The sequence below is a fragment of the Loxodonta africana genome, chromosome 4 (genome assembly GCF_030014295.1).
Source record: "Loxodonta africana isolate mLoxAfr1 chromosome 4, mLoxAfr1.hap2, whole genome shotgun sequence".
Classification (NCBI taxonomy): Eukaryota; Metazoa; Chordata; class Mammalia; order Proboscidea; family Elephantidae; genus Loxodonta; species Loxodonta africana.
The window spans coordinates 106,843,756-106,866,825 of NC_087345.1; positions in this window are offsets into that span (position 1 = coordinate 106,843,756).

Consider the following 23,070-nt stretch of genomic DNA (forward strand, 5'->3'; position numbering starts at 1 on the left):
TAGGCCGCCAGGGTTTCCCCATAAAGATTACAGCCTTGGAAACCCTACAGGGGCAGTTCTACTCTTGTCTTATAGGGTCACAATGAGTTGAAATTGACTCAACAGCAAGGAGTGTTTGCTTTATTACCTAGTTAAGTAAACAGCCTGCAATTGTTTGGGTGGAAGAAAAAAACAAACCCAGTGCCATGGAATCTATTTTGACTCATAGTGACTCTACAGGACAGTAGATCTGCCCCCAAAGGGTTTCCAAGGCTGTAAATCTTTAAGAAATTTGACTGCCATGTCTTTCTCCAGCAGTTTGTGTTAAATAGTGCAATATTAGGTGAAGTTCTAGACTGCCACATTTTCATAAAAAGCCCTATTAGCAGTTACAATGTATTGAGCTCTTTGTGTTAAAGCGACTTGCTCAAAGCGTGTCTGCTGGGTCAGCAGCTATCCATAAACTGTCTCACTGGGCAGTGGTGAGTTATACTGAGAGAGCATTTAAAAACTTTGATAGCAATTTGACATCTCCATGATATCCCAGTGAGTAGTCAGTGGATTCATGTTGTGGAACAGGATATAGACTAGTACGGTGCTGTCAGATTCAGTGGTAAGTCACTTCTGACGTGAGTTGTGTGTAAGTTATGTGAACTAGGATTCCACTAAAAAGTGAGAAGTGGTTATTTTCTCAACTGCAACCAACTGTGTATAATATCTGAAATCCATTTATTCCACTTGTCTGGTTAATAAAAATTAATTATAAGCTTTAAAGAATAATTTGTTGGAAATGGTTAGTGATGAATTATTGAAGATACATTTTTAAAAAACAGCATCATTTGCATAACTTTGGAGAAGATTTTAAAATAAATAGCCTTAGCTTACTGAAATTGTTTTAAAATCTTTTTTTCCAATCCTTCAACATGTTGTTGTTAGCTGCCATTGAGTCAATTCCAACTCACAGTGATCCCGTGTGTGCAGAACAGACCTGCTCCACGATGTTTTCAAGGCTGTGACATTTTGAAAGCTGCTAACCAACCCTGTCTTCCGAGGTGCTTCTAGACGGGTTTGAACCTGTCAGCTAGCAGGACAGTGCTTAACGGTTTGTACCACCCAGGAATTCATACTTCATTCAGATTTGTTCCTCTACTATGAATGTTATTAAAATGAAATGGGTTGAGTTTAGATCCTGTATCTTCTATAGGCAGAGTGTTTTCAATCCAACCTAGCAAGCTTATTCGTCATATTACAAACTTTACATATTAATATAAATAATATTCATTCAAAGTGTGGTGATAGGAATTAATATGGGGAATACAATTTCACCCTTAAATTTAGGAATGGTTATAATTTCAGACTGTCAACGTTCAAAGTTAACAGGAATTCTTTATGATAGTCATCTAAAAGTACACAGTTTTTGTAATTCTTTCATTTTTTTCTACATTATGTTTATTCTAAGGCCCTGATGGCACAACGGTTAAGCACTTGGCTGTTAACAGAAAGGTTAACAGTTCGAACTCACCCAGCAGCTCTGTGGGAGAGAGACCTAGCGATTTGCTTCCATAACAATTACAGCCTGGGAAACCCTATGGGGCAATTCTGCTCGGTCACGTTCGTTGACTATGAGTCAAAATTGACTCAATGGCACCTGACAACAACAACCTGTTTATTCTGATTATATTGATGGAAATATAATTTTATGACTGATGAATGTGATAAAAATATTTCAAAATAAAAGTCTATTTTGTATGTCTTTTTTGTTTTAATTTCTGTTGTAATTAATTTTTATTATATTTTACGAATGTATTGACCTGTGATGGATTGGGGGGAAAAATAGGTCCTTCACTACACGTTAAAGTATTACACCACTTTCAAAGGAAACTCTGGTGGCGTAGTGGTTAAGTGCTATAGCTGCTAACCAAAAGGTCGGCAGTTCAAATCCACCAGGTGCTCCTTACAAACTCAACGGGGGCAGTTATACCCTCTCCTACAGGGTCGCTACGCATCAGAATTGACTCAATAGCAATGGGTTTGATTTTTGGGGGGGGGGGGCACTTTTAAAAATGCTTATTGTAATATTCTTTTCTTATTTAATTCCCCAAATGAGGACAGGAAGTAGACATTATTCCCATTTTATTAAAAAGAAACTGAGCTTAGTAAGGTTATTAACTTTCTCTTAGTTATTTAGATACTGAGTGGCAGAGCTATGTTCCAAATCTAACCAGTTGCTGTCAAGTACATTCCAACTCATATGATCCAAATCTAGGTCTGTTTAACTCCAAAGCCCATACATTAACCACTATGCTTGATTCAACAACAGTGACACAAATGGAGTTGATGGCTTTCCTGTAAGGTCCCTAGGTGATGCAAACAGTTTGCGCTGGGCTTCTAACTGAAAGGTTGGTGGTTCAAACCCACCCAGAGGAACTGCAGAAGAAAGACCTGGTGGCCCGAGGATCTAGTTCTGTAAGATTATACTCATGGAAAACCCTATGGAACACCTTTATTCTCTGAAGCACATGGGATTGCCATGAGTTGGAGTCAATATAGCAATGGGTTTGGTTTTCCTCTAGTCTCAGTCTAGCCTAGTAGGTTTCAAGCTAGTTCAGGTGGAGTGGCACCTGGAAGCTGTGGAGCTATTACAGAGCACAATGTTCTCTGTATTAACAAGATGTAATATTGATAAACTCAATTCTCTTTAGTAGACTCTAGATGTCCAAAAGAATTAAAAAACAAACATATTAAATACTCCTAGAAAAAATATTCATACGAAGCCTTATAACACTGGACACGGCATTACCTTTGTGTTTCTTGGAAATCATACATGAATTTATTCAATAAGGATTTACTATGTGTCTGCTATGCAACAGGCACCAAAGAGCTATGAACTAGACAGGAAAAATGCCTGCTGTCTTAGACCTCCCTCTCTAGCAAGAATGAGGCAGACAGTAACTAAATAATGATAAAATGAAGCAATTTCAGATAACCACCCGCAAAACCCAGTGCAGTCCAATTTCAGATAGTGTCATACATTATAAAGGTGGTGTGATAGAATATCTGGGAGGTTACATTAATTAGACTGAATGGTCAGAAAAAGCCTACCTGAGAATGTAAGGATCTCAGACAGGAGCAGTCCAGAGGTAGGGATTAGCTGGAGTAAAGGGCCTAAGGTAGGAAGGAGCTGACATGTGCTAGACACAGAGAGAAATTTGGCAGGACATAATAACACCAGTATGGCAGCAAAAGCAAGGGTGGAGAATGATGAATGGTAAGTAATGAGATTGAGAAGACATAAAAGTGTCAGAACCTGTTGGACCTTGTAGGAAAGTGAGAAGAAAGTCAATAGATTTTCCTGTAAATGCAATGAGGAGTTATTGGAGGATAGAGTTCCCAGAACAGTTAACAAATGATTCACAAATGAGGTGGTAATTGAGCTGGGTTTTGGAATAGAATGAGTAAAATGTGTTCCAGCTGATAGAGAAGCAGAAAATGGGCTTTCTAGGCACAGGAGATACAGCATGGGCATAAGCAGGCCACTTGTACATACTATGGACTTATTTGGGGGAAAGTGAGAAATTTAGTGTGACTGGAACAAAGAAAAGGACCTCTGGTTGCACAACGGTTAGAGCAATTGACTGTTAACCTAAAGGTCAGCAGTCTGAAACCACCAGCAGTTCCATGGGAGAAAGATGTGGCAGCCTGCTTCTGTAGAGAGTTACAGTGTCAGAAATCCTATGAGTTCATTATGACTCGGAATTGACTCGATGGCAGTGGGTTTGGGTTTGGGTGGGGCACAAAGAAAATAAAAGATAGGGGCCAAGGAGATAAGACTGAAAATAGTTTGGTCCTAAATTTTGAAAAACCCTGACTATTGTGATTTAGATACAGCCCTGGACCAATTGTTCGTTATTTCTCCTCTGGAGACTCACAAGAACATCAGTGAGTGACAAAATATTGGTAGATCCTACAAGGCAGCTAGAATGTCAACCCTTTCTCTACAGCAGTCCTATCCAGAAGAAATAAAATATGATCCACAAATGAGAGTCTGATGGTTAAGGTTATGTGTCAACGTGGCTAGGCCATGATTCTCGGTGATTTGGAAGATATTATGTAATCATCCTCCCTTTTGTGAGCTGATTGAGTAGTAAATTGGATAAAGAGCCAATCGGATCAGCCAATCAATCAAGCCAATCAGAGCCAATTGGCCAAGAACTGGGAGTTTCCTTGAAAATATGTCATAAATCCTATATATATATATATAGGAAACCCTGGTGATGTAATGGTTAATTGCTATGGCTGCTAACCAAGAGGTCGGCAGTTTGAATCCACCAGGCGCTCCTTGGAAACTCTATGGGACAGTTCTACCCTGTCCTATAGGGTTGCTATGAGTCGGGATTGACTCAGCGGCAGTGGTGGGTATATATGTATATATATATATATATATAAATGTTCAGGCATAGTTCACCCACTCTCTGAATCCTGCATCTGACTGCATCCTCATCCTCTCAACTCTGGTTCATGGGACTTGAGCCAGCAACCTGCTGTTCTAACTTGCAGATTTGAGGATTTGCCAGCTCCTGCCACCCCATAAACTATCATCCTCCCTTCTGACCTGCTGATTTGGGGTTCGTTACCCCTGCAACCACATGAATCAAGAGAAGCCTCCAACCCGATATCTGAATCAGGGATTTGGGACTTGCCAGCCTCCAAAACTGTGTGAGCCATTTCCTTGAAATAAATCTCTTTCTGTATATATTCTCACCACTTGTCTGTCAGTTTGTCATACTAGGGTGGCTTTCATGTTGCTGTGATACTGGAAGCTATGCCACAGGTATTTCAAATACCAGAAGGATCACCCTTGATGGACGATTTCAGTGGAGCTACCAGACTAAAACATACGAGGAAGAAGGACCTGGTGGTCTACTTCTGAAAAAATTGGCCAGTGAAAACCTTATGAATAGCAGTGAAATATTGTCTGATATAGTGCCAGAAGATGCGCCCCTCAGGTTAAAAGGCAATCAAAATATGATTGCAGAAGAACTGCCTCCTCAAAGTAGAGTCGTCCTTAATGATGGGGATTGTGCAAAGCTGTCGGGACCTTCATTTGCTGATGTGGCATGACTTAAAATGAGAAGAAAGAGCTGCAAATATCCATTAATAATTGAAAGGGGGAATACACAAAGTATGAATCTAGGAAAATTGGAAATTGTCAAAAATGAAATAGAACTCATAAAAATCGGTATCCCAGTTATCAGTGAGCTGAAGTGGACTGATATTGGCCATTTTGAATCAGGTAATCATACCATCTACTATGCCCGGAATGCCAAATTGAAGAGGAATGGCCTTCCATTCATTATCAAAAACATTGTAAGATCTATCCTGAAGTACAACGCTATCAGTGAAAGGATAATATCCATATACCTACACAGACACCCAGTTAATATGACTATTATTCAAATTTATGCTCCAACTACTAATGCCAAAGATGAAGAAATTGATTTTTACCAACTTCTGAAGCCTGAAATTGATCAAACAGACAATCAAGATGCATTGATAGTTAGTGATGACTGGAATACAAAAGTTGGAAATAAAAAAGAAGGATCGGTAGTTGGAAAATATGGCCATGTTGATAGAAATGACACCAGAGATCATATGATAGAATTTTGCAAGACTAACGACTTATTCATTAGAAATATCTTTTATCAAGAACATAAACGGGAACTATATACTTGCACCTCGCCAGATAGGAATCAGATCAACTATATCTGTGGAAAGAGACAATGGAGAATCTCAATATCATCAGTCAGAACAAGGCCAGGGGCCAACTAAGGAGCAGACCGTCAGTTGCTGTAGTCGAAGCTGAAGCTGAAGTTGAAGTTGAAGCTGAAGCTGAAGAACGTTAAAACAAGTTCACCAGAGACAAAATACGGCCCTGAATGTATCCCACCTGAATTTAGAGACCATCTCAAGAATAGATTTGACACATTGAATATTAATGACCCAAGACCAGAGGAGTTGTGGGATGCCATCAAGGGCATCATAAATGAAAAAACCAAAAGGTCATTAAAAAAACTGGAAAGAAAGACAGGGCCAAAATGGATGTCAGGAGAAACTCTGAAACTTGCTCTTGAGTGAAGAGCAGCTAAAGCAAATGGAAAGGTATGAAGAAGTAAAACAGCTGAACAGAAGATTTCAAAAGGCAGCTAGAGAAGACAAAATAAAGTATTACAATGAAATGTGCAAAGAACTGGAGATAGAAAGCCAAAAAAGGAAAAACACACGACATTTCTCAAGCTGAAAGACCAGAAGAAAAATTTCAAGTCTCAAGTTGCAATACTGAAGGATTCTGTGGACAAAATATTGAACAACGAAGGAAACATCAAAAAAGATGAAAGGATTACACAGAATCACTGTACCAAAAAGAATTGATCCAGGGTCCAACCATTTCAGCAGTAGCATATGATCAAGAACTGATGGTATTGAAGGAAGAAGTCCAAGCTGCACTGAAGGAATTGGCAAAAAACAAGGCTCCAGGAATTGACGGAATACCAGTTGAAATGTTTCAAAAAACAGCCTGGATGTACTCACTCATCTATGCCAAAAAATTTGAAAGACAATTACCTGGCCAACCGACTGGAAGAGATCCATATTTGTGCCCATTCATAGGAAAGGTAATTCAACAGAATGTGGAATTATCAAATGATACCATTAATATCACATGCAAGTAAAATTTTTCTGAAGATAATTGAAAAACAGTTGCAGCAGTACATCTACAGGGAACTGCCAGAAGTTCAAGTCAGATTCAGAAGAGGATGTGGAACAAGGGATATCATTGGTGATGTCAGATGGATTTTGGCTGAAAGCAAAGAATACCAGAAAGAAATTTACCTGTCTGTGTAAAGGCATCCAACTGTGTGAATCATAACAAATTATGGATAACATTGCAAAGGATGGAAATTTCTCTCTTTTTTTAAAATTGTACTGTAGATGAAGATTTACAGCACAAATAAGTTTCTCATTAAACAATTACTACACATATTGTTTTGTGACATTGGTTGCCAACCCCATGATGTGTCAACACTTTCCCCTTCTCAACCTTGGATTCCCCATTACTAGTTTTCCTGTCCCCTCCTGCCTTCTCATCCTTGCCCCTGGATTGGTATGTACATTGAGTCTCATTTTGTTTTATGGGCCTGTCTAATCTTTGGCTGAAGGATGAACCTTAGGAGTGACTTCATTACTGAGCTATAAGCATGTCTGGGGGCCATGCTGCTGGGTTTTCTTCAGTCTCTGTCAGACCAGTAAGTCTGGTCTTTTCTGTGTGTGTGTGAATTAGAATTTTGTTCTACATTTTTCTCCAGCTCTGTCTGGGACCCTTTACGGTGATCCCTGTCAGGGCAGTTGGTGGTCGTAGCTGGGTACCATCTAGTTGTGCTGGAATCAGTCTGGTGGTGAAGGCTGTGGAGGTTGTGGTCCATTAGTCCTTTGGGCTAATCTTTTCCTTGTGTCTTAGGTTTTCTTCTTTATTCCTTACTCCAGAAGGGGTGAGGCCAGTGGAGTATCCAGAACATACAGATTGTGCTCATGCGGAAGATGTACACAGACCAAGATGCAGTCTTTTGAACAGAACACGGAGAAATTGTGTGGTTTAAAATTAAGAAAGGTGTGAATCAGGGTTGTATCCTTTCACTATACTTATTTAATCTATATGCTAAGCAAATAGTCCAAGAAGCTAGACTATATGAAGAAGAACGCAGCATCAGGATTGGAGGAAGACTCATTAACAAACTACAACATGCAGATGACACAACCTTGCTTGCTGAAAGTGAAGAGATCTTGAGGCACTTACTGATGAAGATCAACAACTACAGCCTTCAGTATGGATTACACCTCAACATAAAGAAAACAAAAATCCTCACAACTGGACCAATAAGCAACATCATGATAAACGGAGAAAAGATGGAAGTTGTCAAGAATTTCATTTTACTTAGAACACAATCAACTCCCATGGAAGCAGCAGTCAAGGAATCAAATAACATATTGCATTGGACCAATCTGCTGCAAAAGATCTCTTAAAAGTGTTAAAAAGCAAAGAAGTCACTTTAAGAACTAAGGTGTGCCTGACCCAAGCCATCATATTTTCAATCTTCTCATATGCATGCAAAAGCTGGACAATGAATAAGGAAGACTGAAGAAGAACTGATGACTTTGAATTATGGTGTTGGCAAAGAATATTAAATATACTCTGAACTGCCAGAAGACCAAACAAATCTGTCTTTGAAGAAGTATAGCCAGAATGCTCCTTATAAGCGAGGATAACGAGACTTCATCTCACTTGCTTTTTACATGTTGCCAGGAGGGACCAATCCATGGATAGGAAGGACATCATGCTTGGTAAAGAAGAGGGTCAGGGAAAGAGAAGAAGATCCCTAATGAGATGGATTGACATGGTGGCTGCAATGATGGGCTCAAGCATAGGAAGGATTATAATTGTGGCATAGGACTGGGCAGTGTTTCTTTCTGATGTACATAGAGTCAGTATGAGTTGGAACTGATTCGATAGCACCTAACAACAACAAATATACACAAATATACATATACATCCTTGACTGGTTTTGCTCTTCTAGAGAACCCAGTCTAAGACATTTTAGTACCGAGAGGGGTTCTAGAGTAAGAAAATCATAAGGATGAGTTTTCTGAATTAGTTGTCAAGTCTGGTTATTCTTAAAGGCACTGATGACTCTTCCTCCAGTAGTAAAGAAAAAAAGGCAGTGCTAATTCATGGCACCAGGGGGCAATAGAAATACATAAAATATCACTACAAATGGATCAAATATTTGTGAGAAACAAGGCTCTGGGTGCTTGTGTATTTCATACTTTTCTACAGTTTTGTCAGAATGAGAAGTATAGGGAGGCTGGTTGTTTGGTCCTGCATTCCTAGACACAGTGGTGAAAGACATAGATGAGCTCAGGGCTTCAGAGTCACAGCTCAACTGCTGTATAAAAGATCTAAAAGTTGCCACTTGTGCTGTGAAAGAAAGTCTTTTTTTTGTAGTAATAGAGCTGATATTGCCAAAAACCAAACCCAAAGTCTCAGAGTGGCTGAATTACAATGCTAACTGAATTCCCAACTCTGAACGGTGTTTGAGGTTAAAGTGAGGTCATTGATGGGGAAGAAATAGGATCGTGAAACTTGGGACGGGGACGTATGTTCAGATAATCAGGAAGCTGGGGACTTTGAGCCCCTAAATTCCATTGAATCACTCCTGCGAACATAACCAGCTCCCTTACTCCCATCTGAAAATATTACTCCTTTTTTTCTGCTAAGCCACCCTTACCAGTAAAACCTTTATCCTTCCTCCCGCGTCTGATGAGATTAAACCGGGTGTGCCTGAAGACTCTTTGTCTGAGGTATCACCTGGGACAGCATCTGGGGCATTGCCTGAGGTAGATGTCTTACAAGACATTGCTAAACGTCCACAGGACCCACACTCAACACCCATTTTTGCTTCTAGACCTAAAACTAGACTTAAGTCCTAGTGAGCCCTAGGAGGGTATGTACAAAGTGTGACCTAGGAGATGGCGCACTATGAACTGCAATATACAAACTGATATATGCAATAAATATAAACAGATACCTGGGGAATATGTGTGGGAATGGTTATTAAGGGTGTGGGATAATGGTATAACAGAAAGTTGGATGATTCTGAGTTTATTGATATGCGTCCACTAAGCACAGATCTTTCATTCAGTGTTTTAGCTTGAGAGGTTAGGAAAAAAAAATCTAATAGTTTATTTGATTGGTTCACTGAAGCATGGATTATGCAGCAGCCCACACTAAATCAAGTTGAAGTGCCAGATCTGCCCTGGTGTAGTGGAGAAGAAGAAACCAAAGAATTAGGCAAATTGGCATATTAGACTGGATTTATCAGGTTGGACCCACAGACCAACACATGGAGTATCCAGAGGACATACCTTTCACCACAACAGTGAGGAACAAATTAGTGAAGAGGCCCCCAGCATCTTTAAAGACTACTGTGATTGCTATTTTATGTAAGTCAGATTTGACAGTGGGAACTGAGACAGATAGGGCTAACTGTGTTGGCGGAACTAAAGAGCTGTTAAAAGATTACCATGAAGAAGTTGGATAGACAGGAGCCACACCCTGTCAAACTTGAGATAAAACTGAAACAACTGGTGAATTGCTATCTCCTTCTTAGTGTTTTTCTAGTCCCTTCCCCCTTTACAGGCTCAGAAGAAGGAAGTGTGACCACTGTTTAACCTTCCTTAGCCCTCTGAAGATGGTGATGTAGTGCCGAAGATCAGTGCACTTGCGCTATAAAAATATATCTCATAATAAATGATGCCAAGGGCTGCCAAGAGGACTCCATCTTGAATATCAGCAGGTTCCATCTTGGATCCCAGATGCGCTTGCAACCTAATCAACAAGAACCACCATTCTGAGAAGTACCCGCCCCTTGAAAGAAACCCTTTAAATATTCATTACTCTATTGTCTCCACTGAACCCATATAAGTCCTAACCTTGCTTCCCTTTTCAAGTCAGTCTTTTGGAGAGGTGTAGATCCCCACTGCCTCCTTTTGCAAAATAAAGCTTGCTGAAGATAAAATTTGTCTTTTTGCATGTATTCATACTCAGGAAAAGACAAGGACCCTTTGTGTCAGATTGGCAATTGGTAACAGAACTACTCTAAAGAGATTAAGACACCTAATTACAGTGGTGGCATAATGGTTAAGGGCTATGGCTGCTAACTAAAAGGTTGGCAGCTCAAATCCACCAGCCACTCCTTGGAAACCTTATAGGACAGTTCTGCTCTGTCCTATAGGGTTACTATGAGCTGGAATTGACTCAACAGTAACGGGTAATTACAATGGGGCTGACTAGACTCTGTGGTGGTAAAAGTCAAGTCAAAAAACTTAATTGATAAAGACAAGGTGGGCATGGTTACAATAATGTACAGCAGACTCAAAGCAGTAATCAGAATAGTCTGACTAGTATGGACTTATGACATTTGTTACTTAGTCATGGTATCCCTAGGAGTGAAATAGATAGAAATCTAACAAATGTATACTTTATCTGTACTAAGCTGGAAACCCTGGTAGTGTAGTGGTTAAGTGCTATGGCTGCTAACCAAAGGGATGGCAGTTTGGATCTGCCAGGCACTCCTTGGAAACTCTATGGGGCAGTTCTACTCTGTCCTATAGGGTCTCTATGAGTCGGAATTGACTTGATGGCACTCGGTTTTTTGTTTTTTTTTTTTTGTCTCTACTAACCAGAAGAATTCTAGGTCAACTGAATGGCAATCTAACTTGAATCGCCAGAATAGAGAGTCACAACCCCTCAATCAATGCTCAGACTTTAGCCAATTACAGAGCCACAACTCCTCAAATGAAGAGGAGGTCAGGAGGTCCCAATGAGGAAACACCCCACTGCACTGCCAAAAATTTATACTGTTAATCTTTCTTCCAGCCTTCCCTAAAGAGATCTATGGCTTTTTACGAGTGACTGTTTATTAGAGAAAAGGAAATGATCAGACTTTTCAGGGATTACTGGATGTAAGCTCTGAACTGACACTAATAACAGGAGACCAAAAACATGGCCCACCAGCCATAGTATGGGTATATGGAGGTCAGGTTATTAATGGAGTCTTACCTCAGGTCCATCTCTCACTGGGTCTGGTGTATAATCAAACCCATCCTGTAGTGATTTGCCCAGTTCCAGAATGCATAATTGGAATAGAATGCAACTGGCAGAGCCCCCACATTGGATTTCTGACACATGGGTTAAGGGCTATTATGGTAAGAAAAGCTAAATGAAAGCCATTAGACCTGCCCTACCCTAAGAAAATAGTAAACAAAAAGCAATACAGCATTTCTGGAGGGATTGCAGAGATTGTTGCCACCATGAAGGATGCAGGGGTAGTGATTTCCACCATATCTCCATTCAATTCACCTATGTGGCCTGTGCAAAAAACAGCTGGATCCTGGAGAATGACTGTAGATTATCATAAACTTAACCAGGTGGTGACTGTTTCAGATGTAGTTTCATTTCTTGAGCAAATTAATACATCTCCTGGTACCTTGTATGTGGCTAGCTAGCTATTGCTCTGGCCAATGCCTTTTTCTCAATTCCACTTTCTAATGAACACCAGAAGCAGTTTGCCTTCAGGTGGCAAGGACAGCAATATACCTTCACTGTCCCACCTCTTTGGTATATCAACTCTCTAATTTAATAATTTAGTCTGTAGTCACCTTGACCACCTTTCCCTTCCACAAGAGCTCACGCTGGTCTATTACATTGATGTCATTATGCTAACTGGACCCTGTAAGTTAGAAGAGTCAATGACTCTAGACTTATTGGTAAGACATTTGCATACTAGAGGGTAGGAAATGAATCCGACAAAAATTCAGGCCCCTTCCACCTCAGCGAAATTTCTAGGGGTCTAGTGGTGTGGGGCATGTTGAGATATTCCTTCTAAAGTAAAGGAGAAGTTGCTATATCTGACCCCTTCTACAACTTAAAAGGATGCACAATGCCTGATGGGCTTTTTTTGATTTTAGAGGTTTCATGTCACTCATTTGGGTGTGCTACTCCAGCCTATTTATGAACTGACTCAGAAAGCTGTAAGTTTTGAGTGGGATCCAGAATAAGAGAAAGCTCAGCAACAGGTTTGCGCTGCCGTGCTGCTTCTCCCATAGTCAGGATTCATGGCTCCAGGAATCAAAGGTAGAAATGGGAGTGGCACCACTCACTATTACCCCAAGGTATATAATTATTACATCAGTTATTGCATTGTTCTTGCTTTAGGAAATAATATTGGAATCATTATTCCTGTCCTTGAGCATAGAGAATGTGACCCAACTGGAGTTGGGCTCACAAGGGCTCACAAGGACTCACAAGGACACATCAACTGGGCCCTGAGGTATAAAGACAATAGCTAAGATAATCTTGGAAAATATCTTTTAGGGAAACTTTCACATGAGCCAGAACACAAAAGACTTTCTACTCTTACCTTTTTCTATTAGCATTTAGTGAAGAGAAATCTGTTGGACCAATGAAGACCCTCCTGACTGTCCTTACTGAAACATGTACCAATGATTTTTAAGAAAGGCAATTCAAAATGTAGGATCACAGTTTCTAGCCAATCTGTGAAAAAGTGAAGCTTTCAATGGTTTTGCCCATTTGTAATGTTAATATATACTGATGACTCTGTAATATTCCCTGGACTTGGGCAGACATGGCTGTGGTAGCATGCTTGTCCATTTTCGCTGAACCGGGGCAGACAGGGCTGTGGTGGCATGCTTGTCCGCTTCTCAACTTTTGTCTTTTTGAATATATGCCAAATAAAACTTTCTTTTTGCCTTACTAAACTTTGTGATTTTTTTCCCCTACAACACTGTGTAAATTACTTAAACATTTCTGGGCAGAAGAAATGAACAATCAATTAGATTACATAAAGATGAGGAAAAAAATGCTGTTTGCGTTTACAGTGTTAGTCCTCTCTTTTACCCAGGTCCCTGGCAACCTGCAATAGCAGGTCACATTATGATGTTAAATAACTGGTCTTTTATATCTCAGAGTGATGGCAAACTCAGAGACTCCAACAATGTTGTAATTTATATACTAGCAAAGCACCCTGAAGTTCAAGCAGAGAGAGGTGTCTATATACATAGTGGACAAAGGAAAAGTAGGGGATCAATGATTGATTACAGATAAGATCAACTTCAGCTTGAAATCCATTGAAATTGATTTAGGAAAAAATATTGGAGTCATTATTCCCTGTCCTTGAGGATAGGGAATGTGACCCAGCTAGAGCTGGGCTCACAAGGACTCATAAGGACACATCAGCTGGGCCCTGAGGTAAAGATAATAGATGGGACAATCTTAGAAATTATCTTTTAAGGAAGAAAAATATCTTTCAGGGAACTTTTCACATAAAGCCAATTAAATAGAACACAAAAGACTTTCTACTCTTATCTTTTTCTATTAACATTTAGTGAATAGAAATTTGTTGGACCAATGAAGTCAGGACCTTCTGACTGATTATTAAGAACGGCAATTCAAAATGTAAGACCACAGTTTCTAGCCAGTTTGTAAAAAGATGAAGCTTTCAATGGTTCTACCTATTTTTGTGATGTTAATATATACTGATGATTCTGTAGCCTTCCTCTAATTGGGCAGACATTAGCTCTGGCAGCATGCTGGTTCACTTCTCACTTTTGTCTTTTTGAATATATGCCGAATAAAACTTTCTTTTTGCTTTACTAAACTTTGTGATGTTTTTTCCCCCTACAACAAAATGTAACAGTTGGCCACTTGGCCAGGAAGGAAGTGAGCGAGTTACCACTTAGGTGAGCAGTGTCAGCCTGTTCAGTTATATGTGATTGCAGTCTTCAACACATTTTTCCAGGGAACAAACTGTTTACATCTTGACACATTCTTCACATGAACAAATGGTTTACTCCCTGACCTTTTGCTCCCTGGGAAGGCATGTTGACCCTGTCATTCTTACAACTCACAGGAGTGCCTCCAGTTTGAAACTTTCCGTTTACAGATACCACACATCGTGCAGTCTCTGGAAAACTCTGTTGGATATTCATGAAAGAATAAGAATTAAAATGATAATAATAACAGCTTAGAATATTATGAGAATAATTTGACCCTTCAGGACCCTTAAAAGTGTCTTGGGGTCCCTGGGGTTCCCGGGCTACACTTTAAGAACTAAAGCAATAAAAAAAAAAAAAAACTAGTAATAAAGCATACACAAACAGGGAAGTAGAGAGTCCACGCTTGCATTGAACATGGTGACACCAGTGGAGAGAAGATGTTGAGGCACCCACCATCTTTCTTGTTTTGGCTTTTATGTTTTTCTAACCTGGGGAGCCTGGTCGTTATAACCTTATGTGGAAGTAACACTCTACACAGCCATCAGCACTTGTCCTCGTGTTCCCCTTATTGCTATTTATTGCTGCCGCACGTGCATCCTGTGTCCAAGGACTGAGCCTTTCCAGTTTTTGAAGCACTGGAGAAAGGGAGCTGGGGAGATGTCCCAGTAACCAGCAAGGAAGTGCACAGAGGCCTGTCCAGGCCCACTCTTCAGAGCATGACTAATTTTGACATGACTTAGAACTTCTCTACATCTGATTAGTCAGTTGATCACATTTCTTCATTTGAATCACTCATAGTAAGGCCACAGGCACAGCATACATACAAGGGCAGTCATTTCAGATCTAGGAAGATTACTTTTTTCCAAGGCACTTAATCTATTGTTTTTGCATTTAAATGTCTGGAGAACTGTTTGCATTGAGACCTTAGCATTGTTGAAGAGGAAAATTAATACCAGACATGTTACTTTGGTTTTCAGACAGGGAACAGAGGGCCCCCCAATCTGCAAACAAAGTACAGGAAATGGGCCAGGGCACAGAAACAAAGCCATTCCCCAGAACAATGGGGCAGGGTATCAGAAAATAGCCCGCAAACTTCTTCAAAGTTGTCTTACAGAAGCAGCTGGATAAAACCAGCCCCAGGAACATGTACAGAACATCCACCTGTGGCCACTGTGTAACCTTCCACCAGGGGCAGTGAGGGGCTGCAGCAGCAGCCGGAAAATTGAGCCTGGGGAGCAAGAGACTGCGAAGGCGTGACACCCCATAAATCCTGCTACGAATCCCAGAGGCCTCTGAGACAGGGGCCATCTTAGAAAGCTGCTGCGCGTGTACCATAGTTAACATATCCCTGCCTGTGCCTATGAATAAACATGAATCTTTTCCACCACCCCCCCCACCCAAGAACTTTTAAAACCCCATGCCAGTCTTTTGTTCTGTGAGACAGGCTAAGCGTTGCTTTAGACCCTCCTTGTCTCTGCTTGCAAGCCTCTTCAATAAAGCTTTGCTCCTGAGGAAAACTCTACATGCCTTACCTGCTCATTCTTGACCAGTGAGAAGCAAGAACCTTATTCTGGTAACAGTTTTAAGTTTTTTCTTATTCATTGAACAAAATATTAACCAGCAAAAGCCTGCCAGAAACTGCTCTATAGCAGTTTATCCTTATGTCTTATTCTGCCAGAAAAGGGTAGTTAACAAACCATTACCTCTTAATTTAAATCTCAAAAAGTCTCTTGGCTGCAGGTGGGTGGAGGGCCAAATTCTTAGCAGCCAGGCCAGAAGTAAACTGATATCGGTTGATCTCAGTAAAGGGGAAGGCAAGGTTAAATCAATCATGGTAAGATTAGCCGGTGGTTGCTCCTCTATATTTCTGACTCCTGTTTTCTTAATTTGTGTTTTTTGGTTTTCTTTATAAGCCCAGTTGTACTGACCTTCTTCAAGTCATTCGCTTTTTATAGAAACAAAATGGCCTCCCTATATGCACATAGAATAACTGCTCAGATTAACCTTACATTCAAATTTCCTTAAGTTTTGATGATTTTTTTTGGCAGTATTAAATGCATGTTTAAATATTAAGAGATTTTAGAAAAAGAGTTTTAAATCTAAAACCAAAAAACCAAACCTGTTGTCCTTGAGTCAATTCCAACTCAGAGCAACCCTACAGGATAGAGCTGCCCCACAGAGTTTCCAAGAAGCCTTTTGGTTAGCACCCGTAGCTCTTAACCACTGCGCCACAAGAGCTCCAAATCTAAAACAGTACAAAGTAAGTCATAGAGAATTGCTTTTTTTCCTATAAAATATGTTTAAAAAATACAATGTGATTTAAATTTTAAAAAACACAGCCTGTCTTTCCTGCCAGATTTTAAATTCTCTAAGATCAGGTACACTAACACGGTGATAGGCAGATGGCAGATATCAAATAATATTTTTAGTTGAATAAATGGGAAGGCAGAAATACGAACTGTTATAACAAAGCAAGAATGTCAGCCGTAACTTGAAAGACAAACAGGACTTGGGTAAAACCTGTTGCCGTCTAGTAGATTCCAACTCATAGTGACCCTAAAGGACAGAGTAGACATGCCCCATAGGGTTTCCAAGGGGTGCCTGGTGGATTCGAACTGCCAACCTTTTGGTTAGCAGCCATAGCTCTTAACCACCACATTACCAGGGTTTCCAGGACTTGGGTAAGTAACCCTAAAATCTACCTTTCTGGCTTTCTTTGCACATATTCTGTTTAGTTATGTGCATGTGGGACTAGGCATTCATCTCAGTCTCTTCCGTTTGGTTTTTCATTTGTACTCTTTCTTAGTCTATCTTGATCTGTTTCTGCCAGGGCTTCAAACTGGTTCAAAGTGGTTTAGTCATGGACAACAAAGCAAATCCTAAACAGACCTGAAGTTTTACAATTTGGGTGATTCGGCGGAGTAACCAGAACGGGAAAAATCATGGGTTGAAGCCCTAGAATGGGAGACTAGAAGAGGTATAGTGAGCCCTTTCAGGAGCCTGATGCAGGAGATCGGATTATTGCCAGGATTGTGGAGAGCAACGCACATTCAAAGCGGCATGTTTGGCTGCCATCTGTGATTGGGCCAGTACTGTTTCCCACACGGCTCAAAATCCTTTGGGTAAGAGATTTGGTTACTATGCAACACATATGCTGCTCTTGTTTTCTAAGACGGATATTAAGTTTCCAGCAGGCCTTCAACTTGTAACTTTTCCTGTTCTGGTTATTACTCCCGTACACCCAAATTCTAAAAACTCAGCTCTGTTCCAGTTTTGCTTCCTTATCCATGACTAAACAAGGAGGAACTGGTCCAAAGCTCTGGCCTCTGCACTTCATTTCTTCTTCAACAAAAAGAATTAATCTGCTTATCTTCCCCTTTTGTTGTTTTTCTTTAACTTAATTATTAATTAGAATTGTATGCTCCTTCTAATTTAAAAGCAGGTGAGTAAGCTAGCACATTAAATTAAATCATGTGATAATTTATCAGTGGTCATTGATAGAAAGACTCCTACCTTTTTGACTAAAACTCAGTGCCTCTTTGGCTAAGATTAGGCAAACTCATGCTAACTTTTTGTTAAGTGTAAAGGTAGTAAATGGCTTCTTCCTATCTCAGTCCTTTTATCTTCTCTCTGTTAAAGGTTAAGGATTTTTTTTTTCCTAATTAAGGTTAGAGAAATAATTTTCATCAATGACACACAGGTTAAAAGATTTAAGAAAATAGCCTTGGTTCTATGTCTAAGAATGAGTTTGACCTTTTATTGAAATAGAAACCCATTGCTAGTGAGTTGATTCCAACTCATAGCAACCGTACAGGACAGAGTAGAACTACCTCAGAGAGTTTTCAAGGCCATAATCTTTACAGAAGCAGACTGCTACATTTTTCTCTCATGGAGCAGCTGATGGTTCAAACTTCCGACCTTCCAGTTAGCAGCTGAGCCCTTAAACACTGCACCACCAGGGCTCCTTTTTATTAATATACTTGAGCAAAATTATGAGCTACTTTTCTTGGAATTAAATTTAAAATTTTAAGGCTTAGTATTTTTATTGGATTACATATTGATTCGCTGAAAATACAAAATTACTAATCCATAAAGTTAACAAAAATGTCCATTCTTTTCATTATTTTCTATAAAGTAATTAGGCATTTTTTTTTAAACATGTGTGCATATGTACATACATGAACAAGATTTTATCTTTAGTCAAGGCGAGGACTTTAATTCTTGACCTGAACTGACTTCTAAATCTAAACCTGTATACATTTCCTTAGAATGCAGTATCAAGGAAGTTTTTAAAAAGCTCAGCTAGTTAACACTAATGTACCAGTGCTGAGCTCGTCAATTGTAACAAACGTTCTACACTAATGAAATATGTTAGTAATAGGAGATACTGTGCAGGGGAAAGGGAGTACAGACGTGCCTTACATATGGTCTGTTCAGGAAACACCTCACCACATCTATGTCTGTGGTCCCATAAAGTTATAATAGAGTTCAGAAATCCCAGTCGGAAAATGGGACAGAGAGGACATAACCAGAGGTAGCGAATGCAACAGCTTCCCATGTGTAAAAATGTATACAAACAGACCCTGAGTTATGAACAAGATCTGTTCCTAAGACTGTCTTAAAGTCAAATTTGTAGGTAAGTTGAACATATACATATGTTTCTTATTTAGCGTCAGTTGGTCAACTATTGGAGCCCTGGTGGTACAGTGGTTAAGAGCTACAGCTGCTAACCAAAAGGTCGGCAGTTGAAATTCACCAGCCACTCCTTGGAAACCCTATGAGGCAGTTCTACTCTGTCCTGTGGGGTTGCTATGAGTCGGAATCAACTCAACAGCAACAGGTAGCCACTCATCAAATACTTGTCCTAGTATATAGTAAACATTCTACCTTTCTATGCATATACACACTTAAGAACACTTCCATACCCTGCAATGTTTTCAAGAGAGTCACAAAATAGTGTGTGCTTTCATTTTTATGGACCTTTGTATTTAAATCAAATTTTTAATATAATAGGCTTTATGACAGTCCATCTTAAGTATGTGTTGTCCGTAAGTCGGACATTCATAACGCAGGGACTGTCTGTAATATGGTATTCGCATAACGTCCAAATCACCTAACGTCCTACTTCACAGAATGTATCATGGATATTAACCTATGGATGACTGTATATGGGAGCTCTCTGTATTCTCTGTGCAATTTTTCTGTAAACTTAAAGCTGCACTGAAAAATAAAATGTATTAAAAAAAAAAAAAGGCCAATGAAAGAGCTAAGTCCTTGGCTACAACTTTCTCCATAGAAGGCAATGCACTGGCTGTGCACTAGCTCGCCTCCGCCACTCATCATAAGGCCTGTCAGGTAAAACCTTTGAAATTGTCTGTGATCAGCCTGAAGGTCATATATAGGAATTTGGCCAGAGGACAGACTCCTCCAGTTCAAACCCTGGCTCTGACATTTACCAGCTGTGTGACCATGGACAATGTACTTCATCTCCCTGTGCCCCAGTTTCTTCATTTGTAAAAGGAGAATAACAGTAGTTTCTACCTTGAAGTGTTATTAAGAGAACAAACTGAGTTCCTATTTGTAAAGTACCTAAAGTGATTATGTGTTCTTTAAATAAATAAATAAGCACTAGAAAACAAAGTAGATAAATTTCCTGTTCTTGTAGCTTTAAATTCTAATAGGCCGAGAAAAGGAACCCTGGTAGCACAATGGTTAAGTATGCAGCTACTAACTGAAAAATCGGAGGTTTAAACCCACCAACTACTCTGTAGGAGAAAAGACCTGGCCAACTACTCCGTAAAGATCACAGCCTAGGAAACCCTTTGGGGCAGTTCAACTATGTTATTTATATAGGGTCACTATGAGTTGAAATTGACTTGAGGACACACAACAACAAGGGAGAGAAAAAATAAATAAACATAAAACCCAGTGCCATTGTGATGGGCACAGTAAAGAAAAATAAAGGATAAAGATATGGTTTGGATAAGGAAGCCAGGGATGGCATCCCTGAAAAGTGACATTTGAGTGTCTTATGAAGGGAGGGAGTGCCCCATGGAGACATCCGGACAGGCATTGCTATAGTTCGAGAGAGAACAGTATGTGTGAAGGCTCTGATGTGGACTGTGTTTGAAATATTTGAGAAGCTGCAAAGAAGCCAGCGTGACCAGAGTGAAATAAGCTTAAGCAGATGTCTACTGAATCCAAAATGAGGATCTGGGCTCCAGAAAGAGCCCCCTTCCCCCCCCAAAATTAGTTGTCATTGCGTCAAGAAAATGTTGCTGTTGAGTTGAGTCCTACTCCTGGTGACCCACTGTGTGTCAAAGTATAACTGTAATATATAGGGTTTTCAATGACTGATTTTTTGGAAGTAGATTGCCAGGCCTTTCTTCTGAGGCACCTGTTGTTAGACTTGTTAGACTTGAACCTCCAACCTTTCAGTTAGCAGCCCAGCTTGTTAACATTTTGCACCACCTAGGACTCTAGGAAGGGGCCATATATATAAGTTATTTGAAATATACCAGGTGTGATGGTTAAGATCCCTCACTCTAGATCCTGCATCTGGCTTGTCATTATCTGGCTTCTGGTACTTGGGGCTTGGGCAGTGGCTTGCAGTATTGCCTGCCGATCTTAGGATTTGTTAGTCTCTACAGGCTGTGAGCCAGCAGCCTGCCATCTTACCTGCCTGTCTTGGAACGGTCAACCTCCACAGCCTGAGAGCCATCCAATTGCCATCTGACCTGCTGATGCTGGGTTCGTCAGCCCCTGTAGCTATGTGAATCAAGTTAAGCATTCAGCCTGATGCCTGACCCACAGACTTGGGACTTTCCAGCCTCTGCAATCATGCGAGCCATGTCCTCTCTCTCTCTCTTTATATATAATCACGCTTCACTGGTTTTGCTTCTCTAGAGAACCCAATCTAAGACATTTGGTACAAAGAGTAGTTCCAGAGAAACAAAATTGTAAGGATGAATTTTCTAAATTGGTTGTTAAGTCTCATTAGTCTTAAAGATGTTGATGACTCTGCTTCCAGTAATAAAGAGGGCACAGATAATCCGTGGTTTGAGGTGGCAATAGAAATACGCAAAATATCATCATCAATAGTGATGGTGAGTGGTAAGGCTCGGGGTGATAGCATGTTTGATACTTTTCCACAATTTTGTCAAAATGAGAAGTATATGGAAGCTGGTTGGTTGTCCTACTTTCGCTAGACAAAGCGGTGAAAGAGGTGAGCTCAGGGATTCAGAGTCACAGCTCAAGTGCTGCATAAATGACCTGAAACTTGCCACTTGTGCTGTGAAAAGTAACCTTATTTCTTGTAGTAATAAAGCTGATGTTGCTGGAAACCAAACCCAGAGTCTTATCATCAGAGTGGCTGAACTACAATGACTACTGAATTCCCAAACTTGAATGATAGCTGAAGTTAAAGTGAGGGCATTGATTGGGAAGAATCGTGAGAGCCATTTCCTTGAGACAAATCTCTCTTTCTCTCTCTCTCTATATGTATTTATATGCTTCACTGGTTTTGCCTCTCTAAATAACCCAGCCTAAGACATGAGGTATTGATAATCGTTACCTGTTGTAGGAACAGATATACAGGAACTAGAGGACCTCAGTTAGGAGAGCAGTCATCAAAAGTGACAATCCAAGAAAGCAAGAAGCTATCAGAGAATCTCCTTGTCCAGAGAGACTTTGAAATTAGATTTTATATGAAAGTTCAAAAAAAGTGAAACTCCTTCAAGTTGTTCTGCTCAAATGTAGGTATAGCAGAGCCCTGTAGTGATTTGTCTTAAACTACCTCTCAGTACCCCAAGATGGGAAAGTAATACACTATTTTATTTAACATACTTTCCTACATTGTGGGTAGAGTTATGAAAGAAAAGCACTAGATTAAAAATCCATCTGCTTCACAGATATCTACGAAATGCCTTCTATGACACAGAGGAGATGGGGCGCTATGCTGTACAATCAACAAAGGGTTTCACAGAACTCAGAGCCTAATGGGAATGGGAACTGTAAGTGTGAAGGCCTTGAAGGTCAGAGAAATTTGGTATATTCAAGGAACACCGAGAAGGCTTAGTTGTTGGGAAGCAGTGAAAGAGATGTGGAGTGCTGAGAAGGGAAAATTGACACAGGTGGGAGCCAGGGGATGCAATGGCTTTTGGCTGTATTAAGGACGTTGAAATTTATTTTCAGAGCAATGGAAAGCCATTAAACATCTTACGCAGAATGCTGACATCATATTTGTATTCTAAAGACATGGCCCTGAACTGCAAAGTGAAATATCAAAGTGTAACAAATCTAACATATTCTATTTTCAATAGATCGATGTATTAATTTAAAGTAACCAACACATACACATGTATATATTTACTTCATATACTTGTATGTAAGAAACTCTGGTGGCACAGTGGTTTAAGCACTTGGCCACTAACTGAAAGCTCAGCGGTTTGAACCCACCAGCTGCTCTGCAGGGGAATGATGCTTCTGTAAAGATTACAGCCTTGGAAATCCTACAGAACAGTTTTACTCTGTCCTATAGGGTCACTGGAAACTCTGGTGGCATAGTGGTTAAGTGCCACAGCTGCTAACCAAATGATTGACAGTTCTAATCCACCAGGCGCTCCTTGGAAACTCTATGGGGCAGTTCTACTCTGTCCTATAGACTCACTATAAGTCAGAATGGAC